The sequence below is a fragment of the Periophthalmus magnuspinnatus genome, chromosome 8 (assembly GCF_009829125.3).
Source record: "Periophthalmus magnuspinnatus isolate fPerMag1 chromosome 8, fPerMag1.2.pri, whole genome shotgun sequence".
Lineage (NCBI taxonomy): Eukaryota > Metazoa > Chordata > Actinopteri > Gobiiformes > Gobiidae > Periophthalmus > Periophthalmus magnuspinnatus.
The window spans coordinates 28,838,116-28,857,674 of NC_047133.1; the positions used below are offsets into that span (position 1 = coordinate 28,838,116).

A 19,559-nucleotide genomic window follows, 5' to 3' on the forward strand; every position below is an offset into this window, starting at 1 on the left:
AGACGGGCATCAGGACTTCCAGAAATGTTAATGTTAATGATGTGCAACATTAATGATTTTGATTATATAATGTTTACAAATAGATAAATAAAGAAAAGAAAACTAAATCAATTTGAAACGCAGACAAAATTTCAGAATAGCAATAAGAAAAGGCATTGTTTACATGAAAATTCAAATCAAGAAGAAAACAGAAAATATCATTTGTCCTCTTCCTAGTAACAATTAGGGCTCTTTTTGTGGCTAAGTAGGGCCGAGTGTGCCAGCACTACACTGTCGGCAGTCACACTGTCCATGGGTGGCCAGTGCTGTGGACACGGCTCAATACACATAACTCGCTCGTAACATACTGTCAATTGTAAAAACACAACTTTTGTTCTTAAATTAATAATAACCTAAAAATGTTTCAACATAAATTGAAGATCAATCAGTACAAGAGAACAGAAACCACAGATGGTACAGTAATAGACACAGGAGGGATTGAGCTGGACCAGGCAGTAGATTCCAAATAGTTTTTCCAGGCCTGGGTCCTAAGTGACAAATTTCATAGAATGTCAAATGACAAAAAATGACGACACAAATAATAATAAATATGTTTGGGTTTTAGAGTAGCCACCGGAAAAATAGGGGTCACGAATAGGTTGGGACCACTGCAGAGGCATGTTTTGGGACATGTGCTAGCGTTCGCTTATGTACAAAGCGTGACATCTGTAAAGTTGATTGACAGATGTCTGCATGCTTTGCTTTCACCCTTGTGCTAATCACTTGCATTGAGACACACTGCACTGGTTAAAGCTTGATGTATGCATCACATTTGTGCAATGTCTTAAATGAAGCAAATGTCTTGAAAAATAAGATATACTATGGGGCTTTTAATATGATATTTGAATTTATGAATGTGATCTGTGCTTCTGAGCAAACAGATGTATGCCTTTTAGTCACTTTAGCCAAAATTGATCAGTACAGCAACAGGATTCAGTAGATATGCTTGTATAAAAAAATAAATAAAATAAAATGAATTGAATATAACCATTAAAATACTATGTATTCAAATATTCTTCTGAATTGGCAAACAGCTAAAGATTCCTAAATTGTTTTCAGGCAGTGGCTCCCAAACTTTTCTTTGCTATAATAATTTCAAGTGAAAAAACATATTCAATCAGGTTTGATGTTGTTTAATTAAAAAGTGTATTGTGTTTTTGGATGTAATTTCAATAAAAGAAAGTTTACATCACATATTAAATAAACAGTGTCATAATTTAAAAAATTTATCTTGAAAACATCTCGTGACCCCCACTTTGGGAACGAATGTTCATGGACTCCTAATTCCCTTTTTCCTATGCCCGCACCAAAATTGATTACAGGCAGTCCACGTTTCAATGTACAACATTTAAGCCCAAATGTGAACTTCACCTTACGTCAGACTCTAGCAAAAGTAAGAGATCATTCCAAAGCTTCCCCAAAACAGCCTCATGATCTGATTACGGACTGCAAACTCCAAACGTATGCAAGGCCACATTCATGGAGCTGGCCAAGAAAGAGGAAAAAGTGCCTTGTGAATGTGGGCTTGGGGAAAAGTAAAGCCCAGTACTAATGCGGTGTTGAACGCTTTGCAATCAGACAAATAAAGGGGGCAATCTAGCACACAATCAAACTAGAGATTTAGCCGGCTCCACTGCCAACAGCCCGGGACCTCCTCTTTCGGAACAAGGGATGCACTATTGCCTCTGCCCCTCCCTGTCTCTCCCTACTCTTCCCTATGCCAGTCTGCCAGGCCCCATGCCAACCTTTTCCACCAGTGGGCATGCTGCCTTGCCCTTTATGCAAATGCCCCGTCGCCGCCGCTAACTCACAACCCCCACATCCCCTCCTGCTCCCCGTCTGCCCCCCTTACGGCCCCTTGTATACATTCTTTGTGATCAATTGAGATACGGAGCTTAAAGGGACACTCCCCATTTTTGGATTACATACAATTATATATTTCTGATTTCTAATATTTCTGACACTGTAAAAATAACTTTCTGTACATATTGTCTGCTTCTTTTTTTTTGTTTTGTTATTTCGCTACATCTAATGCTAGAAACATTTTGTACACACGTGGAAAGGATGTGTGCAGAAATTTGTATGGATTTATTTGGAAATATTGTACATTTGGATACTTATACTGTCTTCCGTATGGCAGTGTTGTTGTTTTTTTGTGCTTCAGCAAAGAAGCCCTCATTAAATACTGTTTGCCCCTTCATTTGAGGCAGGTCAAACAACTCCATTTAATGAGTATTGTCTTTGTACCCCTTTCAAACCTGGATGAATCCTCAGTGAGATTGGTCTGAACCTGCCACTGTCTACTTGTCTGTTTTTCATTTTCAAAATAAGGACACAGAATGACTGAAAAAATAAAGAAAGTTTTCACATATGTTACATGTTAAGCCATATATCGACAAAATGTTCAGACGCAATTTAAGCTTTGGCAACTCTCCAGTTAATTCGTTTTAAACTAGCCAAAATAACTCCTACAGAAAAAGCACTGTATACTTAAACCAACAAATTCATTTGCAGTGTAGGTTTGAATTAAATAAAAAGCTTTAAGCCATTACACTACATTCTTTACTCCTCTATCATGGGACGTATGGAAGTCTGTAGACTGTTAGGGGTTGAAAAGTAGCGGCCAGAGGCGAATATTTGACAGAGGTGTGGTAGTATGTGTCTGTACCAGCCCTGATAAAGAAGGACATCTCCTGGCAATACCAGTGCAATAGACACAATTACAGTCTAATAAGAGAACAGCACAAAAGAACAAAAGGGGGCTGTGTGCAATTTGTCACTGTTTTCCCTTTCATTACAACATCTTTAGGAGCATATTGAGCGCTGGCTGCTACCTTTAGGGTCACATAACTGCAAAGACAAGATTACAGCAGTCTTCCCAGACTTTTGTGAAGACATATGTGTAAAAATATACGCTATAACCCAATAAGAGAAGTAGTGGTATTTTCTTTCAGTATTCAGCAAGGAAAGTTAGTTGAATGCAATAAAACTGACTTTATGAATAAGTAATACATTGGTTGACACAGATTAGATGTAGACTATAGTAGACTTTACATCCTCATTAATCTGAACTCCTCTCCTATTCAGAAGACTGGGCTGCTGACCGTCTGGTTGGTGGACAAATAATGCTTAACAGTCTATGCCATTGTCGCTACAGAAAAAAAAGTATGAAAGGATGCAAAAAATATTAAGCCTATTTCTCTTTGTTAGTGAACAAAGCAACATAATTTCCACCATCTAAAAATCTAGACTTGAAACCTGAACTAAACTTGAGGATGGTGATTCATGGCGGATTGCTAACCCCTGAGTCACTGTGCATTCTTGATTTCTTTGGAACTGTCAAATCCATTGTGAGTCATCTGTATCACCACTTTCCCTCATTTTCCTAATGAACCTTGAGAATCTGTCAATACCAGAAATATTTATAGTCAAAAAGAACCAAAGATACACATGGCAGTGATTCATAATTCAGTGCTGTCAAAATTGTCTTTCAATGCATGCATGCATGTGTGTGACTTTGCATGAGGTCTGATCTGCATATTTTTGTTGCCATTGGTTCATTTGGTTCATAACTAACAAAAAATGTGCAGTTGCTTTCTTCTTATATATATATATATATATATATATATATATATATATATATATATATATATATATATATATATATATATATATATATATATATATATATATATATATATATATATATATATATATATATATATATATATATATATATATATATATATATATATATATACACACACACACTATATATAGACTGATAGATATATAATCAATATAATCAACAAACTAATATTTAAACTGTATATTGATTTGAAGTATCACTGCCAGAAAAAATATATAAAAAGGACAAAATTGGACCTGAATAGTTTTTGAATTGGTCTATATCAGAGGTAGTAAACCACATGGTGACATTCTAAAATTACATTCATTGTCTAAAAAAAGTATCAAAATCTATATAAATGAAGCCATTTCCTAAATATCAAAATCAACTTTTGTTTTTAGTACCACAGGTAACAGGTTACGCTTTTCAAAAACACTCATCTACATATACGCAGGATATTAGACATACAAGGTTGATTCTGTTTGGATTGTAAATAGTTGACTGCAGTTTTCCTAAAAAATGAAAATTGAATCAAGCTTGCTCAGATCATCTGTTTACTTTCTCTAAGTCAAAAGTAAACTTGTGGAAGCAGCCTTTAGTCATTAAGAACCACATGTCGGCAAGACATTCCAGAAACCACCAAAATAAATCATTGCTTTCATGATGCTGGCGAGATATGCCTCTGCACTTTCATTCTTCCATCATTTCATCTAAACTTTTAGATGACATTGAATTCAACTTTAATATATTTATAAAGGTCTATAGAGGTTGTGATTAGCTAATTGCATTATCATTATTGTGGAAGAAGTACTCCATTTTGTTACTTAAGTAAAAGTACAGATTCTGGAACAAAAAATAGTAAAAGTAAAAATATCACATCAAAAAATCTACTTAAGTAGTAACTATTTAAAAATGTACTTAAAGAGTAAAAAGTAAAAGTATTTCACACATATTTTGAGGTCTTGTAAAGCTTCAAATCCAGAGATACTGATACAGACTAGTGGGGAATTTGTTAAAATATATTAAAAATAAACCCGTCAAGACTTTTCAGCAGGTCTCAAAGAACAGTAAAAATACTTTAACTTTTCAGTCCTGTTAAAAAATATTGGAGTAGAAAATACCTGCTCTCAAATGTAGTGAAGTAAAAGTAAAAAGTATCCACTTTAAAATGTAAGTACAGTACAGATACCTAAAATTTGTACTTAAGCACAGTACTTTACGACTTTACTTCATTATGTTCCATCACTAGGTTTGACTAATGATTCCATTAATATCAAACTGAGCCAGATCTGTAAATGCTGTTTTCAATGTTCTTTTGTTTTGTTTTTTGTTTTGTTTTTTTAATATTATTACAATGCATACAGCCTATTTATACACAAATGTCTAAATGTCCTTATTATTTACAGCATTATCAGTCCCACAGCATTTCCAAACATAACCAAAAGCATGAAAGATCAAGCCAGCAGAAATTCTGTAAGTCTGCTGAAATACTCTATTCTAGGTCTAATTTCAAGTTTATACACTCAACCACACATCTATTAAGAAGGTAAGGAGCACATGTTGTGGCTGTAGGGACAGTCAATCACTGCGACATGCGGGCCAGCTTTACGAGCTGGCTCTGAGGCCGAATAAACAGGGACGCTTCATAAATTTGCAGAAGATGAGGAGAAAGCAGAAGCAAGCTAAACATTTGTAAAAGGAAGGTTCTAAAGGCCTTGGACAAAGACGGAGATAAGGTTAAGTGTGAGAATGGGGGAGCTGTGCTAACGGTTTTCAAGATGGCGTCCACTGTTTGCAGAAGCCTAAATGGAGCGCTGTGTAGTTCAGGGCAGACACATTTTGGACCAATACAGTTTGGATTTCAATTTATTAAATTTGAGATAAAATTTATATATTTTGTTTACTCTTACTGTTAAATGTTAAGGTTTGTTCAATTTTAGCTTCAATTTAAAAGACTTGTAAGATTTTTTTCTCTCTAGAAAAAACTAACTTTTTCATTCACATACATTAGATCACTTTTTTATGACTTTTAATTTCTGTTAAATTTGAAGAGAGACTTTCTGTTAATACCATTTACACCAACCCAGTGAAGTCATGCTATTAAGCTTTAGCATCCAAATTCAAATTAAAATGGTAACTGCCAAATATTTGGGGGGGGGGGGGGGGGGGGAATCTCTTTCCAAGCGACCACAGATTAAATTTTTTTCCCAGATAATCAATCAAAATCAGACAAAATCAGAGCAGCGGTGCAACAAGCCAAATATAAACAGCATATTTCTCAAAGCTGAACACAATGGCAACTGTAATCTTCCTGAGAGACGGCACAGGTCATTCGCTTTGACCCCACAGCCACCGTACACACTTCCTCTTCCTCTGTTTCCGAAGTGTACAAGCTAATATGTGCACAAGCTAATATGTGCACGTCCTTATGTGAATTTGTATAATGCATGTGACAGAAATAACATCAAAAGGAACAAATATTCCGTCTGTAAAATTCCAATCACGTTCCTCTTATTGAAGTTAAGTGAAGGGTAATGGAGCCTATAGTAAGTTTTAGCTGGGGAGCACCTTGGACAGTAGCCATCTATAGTAGTGCTGACACATAGGCACAATCACTATGGAGCAATTCAAAGTAACCAATTCACAAGCATGTGAATGGCGCAAGGAAGTTGGAGTAGCCATAGACAAATGTACTAGAAAACAGGAAAAACAGGGAAGAGGCATAGACCTCATCAAAAGAGGGTTGAACCAACAACTTTTCTTGCAGGACACAGCTCCATTGATGATGAAGAAAACTTAATTAAAACTGTTTACAAAAAGTCATGTGAACATTCTTGTTGAGTGAGAATCAACATGATCAACAACACAAGTTATTTCAAACCTGATCATATTCAAAACATACGACTAGTATTGACTGTCATAAGTTAGCCAAATGTACACTTTCTTTTGCCCAAATTCCATTTGTTTATTGGTTGGGGATGTGAAACTCCCTCAAATAGAATGTACCATATGTGAGTCACATATTGGGATTAGGGGAAACAGTTTTCTGTGAACAAATGTGAAGAAACATCCATAGCTCCCTGTGCCTCTGCTACACTGTAAACAATTACCATAAAAAGACGTTTTCAACAGTACTTAACCGTTTTTCTTTAAAAGTGTAGATTACCATACATTACCCAAAGAATGCCCTTAAAGTCTGGGCAGGAATCATAAGTATGAATCAGCAGTATAGTACAATATTGAGTCTCTTGGAGCAATTCTGTTTGCCCATGTCTTTGTCTCATGACAGAGGACCACTCCTCTGATTTTAACAATGCTGATCATGCAGCTGTACTGGATTTATGTTGAGAAAAACAAGGAACCGAAGGTCTCTCATTCATCAAATGTGGCTCTGGCTTTGTCTCTCCATTTGTAAAACTGTAAGTGCAATCCTTTACATTAGGTGCAAATGCTTATTTTTCTTTGTAGTCAAGAGTATGCACCATGCAACAATATTAGTAACAGACTGGTAAAACTTTATCACTAATTATCTGCCGTTGCCAATATATAGTTGTACAAATTGTTTTCCAAATGCATTAATTAAATTAATAATTCATTTATTAAATTTCAGTTAAATAAACACAACAGAAAAACTTTGAACAAGCCTTATCTATTTTAATATCATTTGGTCACATTTGGTGGGTCAGATTTGATGGGCCATGTGCGGCCCCCAGGTCATATTTTGCCCATCCCTGCAATAAAACTTTGCATTACGTTTCAAAAGGATGTTAGGTGGTGTTTGTCAGTATATTCTGTTTCAAACAAAAGACAAACTACACAGACAAGAGATATTTTATCCTTTTTGTAATGTCCTTTTAACTCATCATTATATTTAATATCACTGGTAACTGAGAAACAAACCATGTAGAGGCACCACAGGTGACTTATAACTTGTGTTGTGTGCTGCTTCACGTTAAACCACATGTGGAAGAGGCAGGAGGAGCCTGGAGTTTATGTAAAAGGTTAATATTTGAAATAAACTACATTTGACTTAGTTTCTGTGGAAGTATTCATTTCTGAAAAAGGAACAATTTGATTAATGTTTGTGCTTTTGTTTTCAGGTGTCCAGACGTTCTTAGGTGCTCTACAGAGGTATTGCCCATTTCTTTTTACACTGTGTTGATTTTGGGGTAAATAGTTCATTTTTAATTTGTGTTTGTTTGTAAGTCATAGAAATAAGACAACACTGTACAATGCATTGTTTTAAATGTGTGGTCACATAGTGATACTAAATCTGTAAATGCTGTGAAACAATACAATGTATGTGACCTGTACAATAAGTGCCCAGAGGATGACACTGTCTAACATATTTTTAAACATATTTTAGACTGTGTTCAAATATGTACATATTCCTGCAATCAAATTAATTGATTGTGGTGAAATGTATGATATTTGTTGCAGGGATTTTAAATAGTTTTAAATTTTAAATAAGAAGTCATTGTTTCTAAGCTAGGAGTCTAATTTTGAAAAGCACAATAGCCTTTAATGGTAAAGAAGCCATAAAATCGGTAGTGGATCGTAAAAATAAAGTATGAATGGTAAGATACCATAGACCTGTACATGGTAGGAAGTTCTTTCACCCATGGCATGCTTACTGTAAGTACACAGCTTTGTACAGGCACATTTTGCTGCCAGCTCTTTATCGTATACTAATGTACATTTTTCTTTCAATGTAAACTACAGCGAGTCATAACTGAATTCTGCCCAGAAAGCAGTCCAAAATCCAACAATGTCTCTTAGAGATAGTTTATTGCATTATTGTTTGCTGAGAAAAAAAATTATATTGATTGATGATATTGATTTTCCCCATATAGTGGTGCAGTGTTCCTCACCAGCCAGAGGATCATCTGTTAGAACCTCATCAGAGTGCATACTGCTGTTGTTTCACTGAGCAAGACCCTTCACCCGCATTATCCACTCAAGAACAGAAATAGTTGCATGAAAAGGAAAAAAGTACACGAATGCATAAAAGACAGAGAAAAGCAGGTAGAACTATAGACAAAGTAAATATACAGAGCATTATGATAAACCTTGATGTGTCAGGGGCAGTGAGAGAGTGCAGGAGGAGGGCCCTGACAGAAGGCTTTTCTTACAGCACGGCCCAGATCAGAGCTCCTAACGATGGGATTTGGTGCTGTTGCCTTTCTCCCCCTGGAGGGAGTAATTAGGTTAGAGAGGACAACCGCAGCATTGTTTTAACAGAGGAGGGATTGTGCAGGCCCGGGTCCTACCAGCTACATGCTCCCCTCACAACACAAATGCCAAACGGAGACTGACACAGGAAAAGTTTTTGGGGAAGAGAAAAATATAGAAAACGACTTATCAGATTTGGTGTAGTTTGTGAATTGAAAAGAATAGATGTAACTTAACTTTTAAAAAGTTTCTGTTTTTGTTTATAGTTGAGATTATGTATATTGCATTTAAGTTAGGCCACATTGTGAGATTTAGTTTAATAGTTATAGCTTATTCCAGAATGCTATGGAACCTACCATGACTGAGGGATTACACAAAATGCATGTGGAATAATAGGACCATGGGAGCTAAAGTTGATCTCTAGAAAACTATCCGGTGAAATGTCAAATCTAGTTCACATCTCCACTTTGTGGGATAATGTTGCTTTGACGGCTCCCCTCAGCCGCTCTAATAGTTTGGCAACATGCACCACTCCTAACTAGTATAATATGGTTATGATGCATTTGCACTCTTTCCAATCCCCCAAGGGAATCCAATACACCTATATCTGCTGTTTTAATCATGCAGTGCTTCCAAGAAAAGTAAAAGGAGAATACAGACAGCGGCAGCTATAAAGAGGCATACGCAAATAGACATCGAGTTTGTTTAAATATGTTTGACGCTGAATGATAGGTTAGAGAAAACATGACATGCTGGGAGACTGAGAGGAAGAGAAATACTAATGTTTACCATCCACTGACATAAGGATTATACTCAAATATTCGAGTTTACTATTAAAGGTACACTATGTAACTTTACTGGTGAAGGGCTCCCCACCTGGAGATGCTATTGCTGTGACTGTATTGCTCCACTGTATGGAAATGAACTTATCTTATCTTATCTATCTCCATGAAGATGCCATCGAATCAGGTTAGATCTGTTGAGAGGAGATGATGAATGAAGAATGCATGTTTTTTGAGGTATTTTTCAGCTTTTATTGCTCAAAAATACCACCCACGTTTAACTGAATAAATGCAAGATGAACCAGACTGTGGAACATTTCAGACAAAGCAATTAGAACTCCATGGAGACAAGCAAGTGGCGGACCTAAGCTATAAGGGCTAAACCAGGTCTGAAATAGAACACCATTGCTTCAGCAGTTCTAAACAAGGACTAACACAGAAGGAGGACAAAAATGTGGATACATCTGACTCGACATGAACACGCAAACAGTAGAGGAATTTGCATACCTCCTGACTGAAGGAGATTGTGTATCACCAGTCCCCCAGAAAAAAAGTTAAGTACAGATATTATTCTTCTCTGCATTTAAAAAGTCCAAGAAAAAAAACATTGGAAATTAGATTCCATTTTTTGATCATTATCTGGAATAAATTGGAATCACCACTTTAACCACCTGTGGCAAAATTGAGCACAGAACTTTTATCCTGGTCTGAAGTTGAGATATTTTGAGGCTCTTTGTTTTTTCTCAGTGCACCTGAATAAAGCCATTTCCAAGCGTTAGGAGTTAGAGCTCATAAGGGGACCACAAATTGTCCGTATATTGCAGCCAAACAGAGATTTATGGAGAAAGTGAATAGGGATGGTGTGGGCGGGAATGCAGAGGTGCACATTATGGCGCACTATTTTTTCATTTGGATTTTTTTTTAGACTTGGAAGAGCTGTGGGTTTTCAGAGTGGAGTGAAACTGGAGTGGCGCTGGGACAGGCAGATTAGAGAATGAAATATAGAAGGAAAAGGGAGAGCGATCCAAGTTGAAGTTTTCCAAGTTACATATACCTCTGTAGTATTTCCAGAAAAGTGGATGTTTGTAATGATTCATATGAAAACGTGTGTAGGTTTTTTTACTTAACTATTGATGTAGTGCAGTGTAGCATATAATACTGTGGTCATATGAACACTCGTACATATTTTGATGTAGCTTATACAGGTAGCGAAATGAGAAGTGACCTCAATGCGACTGTCACAATCTGGCTGTTGTCAGGCTAGTTAACCGAGGACTGACAGGCAGCGTATCCAGAGAATTGAGAGGTGGGTGCAGGGACAGTAGTAGTTCTTGAAACATACACTAGAATTAGAACACTGACCAGCAATGTAGAAACAAGTCACCAAGATAGGCAAAAAGTAGAATGCAGTTATTCAGAGCAGAAGTGAGAGAGGTCATGTTTAAACTAAATAATTCTGTAAATGTTGTAGATCAACTTAAAAATGTATGCTTGGTAAATTGTTATTATTATTGTTGTTATAATAAAAGAGTATCTGAAAATGCTGGAAAAGCTGATTATAAATAAGAAAATGGAACAAATTTGTAAATTGTAATCTTTCAAACAAGGGTATAAAGAGCTTTCTGCAGTTTAGCTGATACTTAAACTTGATCATAGCTGATATTTAAACCTCAACTATTACATTTAAGCACATGTTTTATTAACACAATTTCTGTTAGATTGCCAAAGTAAACTATGATCTGATTATTGTTACATTGGGAAAAACAAAATTCAAACTTTGCATTTTTGTCAATATTACCCACCCTTACATGAAATAGCATACCACATATGGTAGATATATTTCTACACTGTCTTTAATTCTAGTCTCAAAAGTACGTAAACATCACTTTTGTTATAGTCTCACAATATACTAGGACTCAAACTATAGCTCTGTATCATATTCCCAGACTGGTGCCATTATACAGACTAGTTATACAAATACATCATGGAGACTAATGTAAACGCAACGTACATAATGTCTGTTTAAGTGACTTTGAGCGGGCCCATCTGTGTTTTATAAATTAGCGGGGACATGAAATCCTTGCGCAGCTCTGAATTTTCCAGCCTCACACACTGATCCTGGAGCTGTTTCTCTGAGTTTAAACAGAGCAGAACGTTTATAGCACGCCGCCTCGCTCCAGTCGACTGTAACTGTAGGGATGGAGTCTCCCTGGGATGGGAGACTATTTTGAAGAAGTTCTGGTAAATTTGCAAAATCTACCACCTAAGCTATACAAAGGATGGCTGATACATCTGTTACAATATTGGTCAATACAAGTTTTGTTTTGCTTTTGTTTTTTGTTTTGTTTGGGGTTTTTTTTGCAAATATTGGTATTGATTGATATTTGGTACCAATATTTTTTTGGCACTGCCCCATTCTCTGTGTGCTCATGTGTCATTCTTAGATAGTCCTTAGTGCATGAGATTTCTTTTTGAAGAGACTAATAAAAAGGACAAAAAATTGAAATAGAATAGAAATTAGGCTACAGTTATATCTGCATCTATAATTACATTTTGTTATTATTTTTACAAAGGTTAAAAGTTACTTTGTCATCTTTACTTCAACTTAAAATAGCAAAACGAAGCAAACATTTGTGTATTTTGTGACAGTGTGTGCAGAAATTGACCTCTGAACTCTGTAGGAATTTCACCTAACTTTCTATAAAGAAACAACTTTCAGTATTTTTCCATTAGTCACAAACCCATGTCAATGAAATTCAATATGTCTCACATCACCATATGGTATTCTTTCCAGCTTTTTTTTTTCAATGAACATATCAAATTCAACCACATTGTAGCACATGGTTGAAACCAGGCTTATGCGGCTCTACTGTACTATTCTCTACAGTTATGGAGGTCTCCTAATGCCCCAGGCCTGCAGTGTGTTAGCAGCCAGCACCCCAGCCACACACACGAACCAACAGTCACTTAATAACACGCACTTCTGTTTGCGCACAGCTGCCTGGTCTCCACCTCCTCCTCCAGAGTTCATCTGAGGTAAAGATATGTTATATTATGCAACAGGGTATAGATTTTCAGGCTTGGATGTGGGCCAATTTCCTGCTCCGGAGAATGCACTCTGGTGGTGACTGTTCCCTGGGGTGACAGCCATTTTTCTGACAGACCTGGTAACTGAGTTGGACACAGTGAAAATCAAACAATGACGTAAGTTAATTAATTTCAAATATTAAGCAGGCTAATGCTTGTTTGTACAGTTGTTTCTGTAAAAGCTGAGCTCTCTTCCTTGTAAAATGCATAACTTTTCTATCTGTTTCTCAAATTAGGTCACAATTGTTTTCATTACTGTTAGTCTTGTGGGTTCCTATGCCTCCAAGCGTCAACGTTCCTTCACCCTCCCCCAAGACAGGAAAAGATTTTTCTCTCTGACATTAACCCAATAAATGCCTATTAGCTGGCATAAGAAGTTCTGAACTAACTTCTGATTTTTTCCACATTGCTGTTGAAAGTTTACCCAATACCCAAGAGGCTCCACAAGGGACCACCACAGGTCCACTTTATTTTCAGCCATATGCCGAGTTTATTTTTATACCCAGCATATATACCCCTACACTGAAACAACATAGGAAACTGTGCTAGTTTATCCTACAACTAGTACTAAACTACAACTACAACAACAAAAAATGTATAGCGATTGACAAATTAGGAAGGATTACACATTACATATTTTTCTCACAAGCATATAAACTTGTTGGTCTCCTGAGGTAATGCAGCTTGTTGAAAGCTGAGCTCCAGTCAGCCAATCAGGGGCTTCTTTCATCCCACCTTTTTCCAATGAAGCGGTGAAAGGATGATGACCGTGACATCATGACTTGATGTAATCCAAGTCTCATTGTTGCAATGCAATGTATACGAGTTCACAGTGAAGAAACCCAAGAGGGTTTGTTTACTATGGTGTCAGGTTAGGATAGAGCTGAGTGCCCTGTTACAATGGGAATAAGACAATTAAAGGTTACAATTAGGGCAAAGAGATTAGAGGAAACAAGATAGTTTGCCATGCTGAGTACATCAATAAGTATTGCACAGTAAGTTTACACAGTATGTTTACCAGACTGGAATGGTCAAGAAAATCTGTTAAATTTCTAACAGTTGGAAGTTGTGGCTGACATAACAAAGGCTACATTGTAAATAACCATATGTGCATGTATTTGTACGACAAAATACAGTCATTTTAAACAAAGTGCTCACCATTCTGCCACGATTAAAAAAAAACAACAATATTGTACACAATTTTCAACTAACCTCAAAGCACAAATGCAGTGCCAATAAACATTTGTCATTGAAAATAAACAGTGTCCAATAGACTAAATAAGAATTTGTGAACCCCTAGCACAATCCATCCATTGTGCAAGCAAACGTGTTACTACAAAGTTTGCCAACTTTCACACAAGTTTGTTTATACGTTTAAGATTAATGCATTGATTTAAATTTAGACCTGCGTAGTATAACATCATAAAACTGTAAGAGAAACTTTGTATATTTTTGAAACCATTGGTCCAAGTTGAGTAAGTGTGAAATGACCGACAGGATATCAATGAAGCGTTTCTTGTGTTTCTTGAATTCCTTAATTCAGACGCCATAATGTTCTTTAATGCACACCTGCTTTAGGTGATTAAATACGTGCAGGTGCACCATAAAACATATTTGATTTAAAAGCTCCCTTATTCACATGATGATGCTGTTTTTTTCTTCTTTATATAAAATGAAAAATGCTTAAGCCTGGGGAAGTCTGCAGTCCGAAGCTGAGTTCAGATTTCATCATGGCTAATCTAGGAGGCTTTGGAGTGAGGGCCTATTGTATATATTTAGCTGGTGCGTGGGGATGTGGGTCAGACAGGCCTCATAACACTGGCCAGATTGTCCGCACTGGAGTGACCTTGAGTGCTCAGTCACTGATCTGCAACAACAGCCCACTATCTGAAACTGGTGACCTGTAGTAAACCCATACGATAGCATTGGACAGGCTTAGAAAGTCTAAATGGGTTAGTAGTAACTAGGTTTGAATTTTCAGTTCTTTGAAAGTGGCACTTAACATTAATCCATTGGTTGTATACATCCAGTTGTTGAGTTACTAATCTCCAGAATGCTATATTTGTCAAAGATAAACTGTTTCACTAATAACATTGCTGTACTCGTAAACAGTAACACCTGATGACTACAAAAAAAGAAAAGAAAACATCTCTTTGAATACTGACAAAAGAAAAACTTATGAATGGATATGAATCCAATTTATTTACAAAAAGTACAAAAATGCTAAAATCTTCTTTATGTACAATCCATACAACATTTTTGAATATGCAACTTTAATAGTTTTCAAATTTTCCATGGAGTTCATTGGTTTTTGCCATAAAAATGCATCGGTGGAATATTACTGGCACTTTCTCCGACACCAGATCTGAGGCCGGGAGCAGAAGGAGGAACAAGACAAAGGGAAGAGACACCAAACTATGCTCATATATTGTGTCATTGTGTCTAAACCACCACGCCCTCCGTTCGAACCCTGCGCCGCTCATTCTTCCCTCGTTACAAACACGTGTGTGCAGCCTCCGACACCTTATCCTCAATTGCCTCGGCAGTCAGTCAATGAAATGACTGATTGGCTTTTGTTTTTTTTGTTTTTTTCTCTCATATTATGTATTTATTGTCCTATATATTTTTAATTTGATCTTTTTTTCTTTTCAAAAACGTTATAAAAAATGGTTTTAAGTATTGATTTCATACTTTAAATCAGTGGCATTTAATAGAATTTATTTCTCCAAAGTCTGAACTCAGCTCCAAACCACATGTTTTTACTGACAGAGTATTGACTGTAGACCTCAAGTAAAAAGACCCGAGCATATCATTGACAATTAGACATGATTGAATCTCAGTTTCTATTCAAAATTCGATTAATTGTCCAGCCCTGATGTATCTTCAAAAAACCCAAATAAAAAGACCAGTTTTATTTACATAAGAAATTCCGTTTGAGTAATGCCTTGCCTCATTTTTGTATAATATGTTCACGCTACACCCATGCTGTCTTCCGGTCCTGTGTCCTTGATTTTCCTGAATATTCTGCCCCAATTATGTAATTTAGCACTATGTATGTGGAGTACGTGTTGGGTCACCATGGCAACCGCACAAAACACATCGTCGACCACAGGGAGCCTTGCCGAAGCTGCGGGGCACTGCCAGGTTTGTGCCAACGTCTAATCCGTGCCAGGGGTGACGAATGGCTAAAAAGTGAACCAACTGGGTGGAGGGAAAATGACATATGCATGCAAGAAAATATATATGAAAATGGAAGTCTTTTGGACCATTCTTCTTTGTTGAAGACTCCCATCGCACCTTGCAAGAGCAATCCATTCTCCACATAAACTAAGACAGCTGTGCTTTTACTCATGGTTCTGCAGCACTTCATTCAAATCTATATTGCCATTCACCAGAATAGCCTCTTTGTGTACATAGTGAAAAAGAATGTAAATGCTAGAAATTTGGTGTTGATGATTTACCAAAATGCTCTTTGAGGTGTAGTTCACTGTATACAAATGAGAATGTGGTATGTGATCCATTGTCGATCTAAAATGGTGCCTGAGTGGAACACCACACGAAATGGCAGTACAACCAAAAAGCTGTCGAGGATATTTGTGATATACTACTTACACAACCCCTTAATCTACGCCTAACAACAACATCAGTTTATACAACTGGTGAAGTGATTATTCCTATTGGTACCAAACTCTCCAGCCAGACTTCCAAGCTCTGAAAAATCAATAAGGTTACATTAGAAAGTGGGCTTGCACGAAATTGGAAAATATTGCAGTATGCTGTTAAGTACTGTGATATCAATATTATTGCAATATTTTTGATATATTTTAACTCAATAATTTCAGTTATAATAAAATAAACGAGTAGATGGCTTAATTTAATTTTAAAACTCTGAAACAACAAAGGCCCTACATTATAAACCTGACCATCTATTAACATATATATTTTATTTTATTTTTAGTTTAGTTTGTGTCACCTAACAGCATTTTTACAATATCTTAATAACCTTTACACAATTGTTAAAATAACTTGATAGCTAAAAAGTAATGCTTGGAGGTTGTTACAACAGTCAGTGTATTGGATTGTAATGAACATGCAATGTACAAATAAGTCAAAAGAACACAATGTCCCAGGCATATCTTATGACCGCTCAGTACCCCACGTTAGTCCAAAGTGCTATAGAAGCCGTAAGAATCTATCTTAGCCTTCAATCAAGACCAAATGATGTCATTCTGCTGAACTTAAACGACTTTAATAAGCAGCCAAAATTTGAGTTCTCCATTGCCTGCCATAACCGCATGGAGTTAGCAAGACCTGGCAAGGCTGGAGTATATACACAAATCAAGGCACCTCACTTGAAAGCACTGAACCAAAACGTATGGTGATATCATAATTCAATATACTGCACCTATCAGAGGCCAAGAGTGTTCAGTGACTCGGCCAGCTAAATCTAAACAGAACATGATTCAAGGATACTTTTTTTCATTTTAGCCACTAGGGGGCTCACAGTTAAATATGCAAATGGTGAATAATAGGTGCTCTGACAGACATTAACGTGGCCACCCGAATGCATTATTTTTGTTTGAGTATATCCCCAGTTGAACTTAGTTTGGCTGAAATGAATTGAGATTTGTTTTGCCACACTCTACCTCGAGGTCATAGTTTTCCATGTTGATTTTGTGGACTCAACTGAGTTCAAAATGTAACAGTGTTAAAGGGTAAAAGCAACTCTGTACCAATGCACAATTTGGTATTCAGCATAGGAATGTTTAGAAAAATCTTCAAGAATTGTGGTTAGGTTGAAAGAGGGCTTTATTTATGGACAATACAATGTAGTTCAGGGTGGAGTTTTCATTGTCTCTCTGTGTCTAAGGAATTTCAAATGATGCTCCTGTTTTCATCTAAAACATGTGGGTCAGGTGGGCCCATGCTCTTTGATAGTAGTTGTAATTTGTGAATAGTAGGCTAGCAAATGATTGTCTACTTTGTTATGGGTACAAGAGAAAAAATAATCTGATTTTAAGACCATATGCTGTCCGTCTGCTTATTTCATTATATCACATAAAGTTTGTTCAATACACAATCGGTGGTAGCACTACCGTGTGGCCTATGTTGCATGCAGAGAGTAAATACAATTCACAGATTTTTTTTGTTGAATCCAAGATGAACCTCTTTGCCCTGATTTCAGAAGCTACTGTTTGTACGTGCTACAGCTACTATAACTTCTGATGAACTATGACTACTTCCTACAGTAGTAGCAGTGATGCTATGTTGTTGTTGATGCTACTTTTACTTCTGTTACTTTCATATAGTTAGCCAGCTGTTCCATTTCACGGCGGCCTTTATGCTTTCACTGTTACTTGATGACTTTAAAGGTACTTGATGACTTTTAACTGATGATGGTAATATTTTTAGGATTAATAGTGTGCATTCAGACTTGGATTAACAACTATGCTGAAGCAACATGGAATTGTACCATTACGTGCCTTTAATGCATTTCCATCCAAGCTGAGTGGTCCAACAAAGTTTCGTTCCTCTAGTAGAAGAGAATGTGAACAGCTGTCATCTGCAGCCGAAGACTTTCTCACACACTGTAAACGCGCCTTTACAGCACCACATATTGATTACATTTATTAAAACACTGCAGCACAAAAACACATTAGCTCATGTTTTTCTTCCTAATGTGGACAAAGTATTGTTTTCACTCAAAACACACTCTGTGATAAGGCCCTGGGCTGGTGCAAGAATAATACAATACATCCTCTTGGAGCAACATATAGGGCTGATAGAGCTGCCCTGTGCGTGGAGAGGGGAGACAATAAGTCAGGGGCGAGCTCAAAGAGAAGGAGACAGTGAGAAGAGAAGCCCTGAAGGACAAGAGGACATCAGTCACAAGTAGTGCTATCCAAACCTCATCAAACACGGCCAGACTGGAGCATGTGAAAATGTCCAACCATATCCTGCCACCTTGAGCCGGAACAGACAGACACTCAGAACAACTACATAAAAGTATAAATTCCATATGAAGCTGAAATCTAAATTCAACCAGAAAGACTTCCTTCCTCTTTTACTCCTGTAAGCCAATCATTTCCTTTGTCTTTCAAGCACAAGCCATTCATTAGTATCATCCCTTCAGCCAACTCACAAGTTTGTAAGGGTTGAAATGTAAGACAAATAACAAAAGAAAAAAATGTCAAAAGCTGAATATGAAAGAATATAAAACATGATATTGCACTAACAATGGCTCAAGACCTGTGTTTGGCCTGTACAAAAACACAAATAAGTCACCTGCATGCACACCACACCTGCCACAGTTGACCTGCATAGTGCCTCACAAGAGCAGATTATCTCTTTTGACTTTGGACAATGAATGTGCATTAGACAGACGTTTGTATATCTCTATCTCATAAGATCTCTACATTTGGTTCATTGATGGCAAAACTTTGCAATGTACTGTAAACTAAAAGCCAAAAATATGTTTATAAACACCAGGTACACTGGAGACCAAAGTGCCTGACTTGAGACTGTGATGACCTTGTGATGCAGCTCTTTTACAATGTCTATAAGCCACATACCAAAAATACAGCAAAGCTTTTTCAAACACAACATAAAAAGACATTTCAGTCATGGGTTCTGAACTTTGAAACATAACTAAGATAAAATATGTGGTGTAGGTTTTCAAGACTTTACATGATTTGGCTAATTGGTTAATTGTTGACACATCCACACAAACACACACATAAATAAATACATAAATAGATTTTTAAAAGATTCTATTTTGTACAACCTACAATTAAAAGTTGCAAGAAGGTGCAAGGCCAAGCGCTACTCTTTGTATTTTCTCTATTAAGCAA

The 19,559-nt window shown here is 36.7% G+C and overlaps 1 protein-coding gene across 9 annotated transcripts in view; it reads right to left on the reverse strand.

Annotated features, from left to right (window-relative positions):
• The window catches only part of nfixb (nuclear factor I/Xb), a 133,169-nt gene that overhangs the window by 89,555 nt on the left and 24,055 nt on the right, over positions 1 to 19,559 (reverse strand). The window lies entirely within an intron of this gene.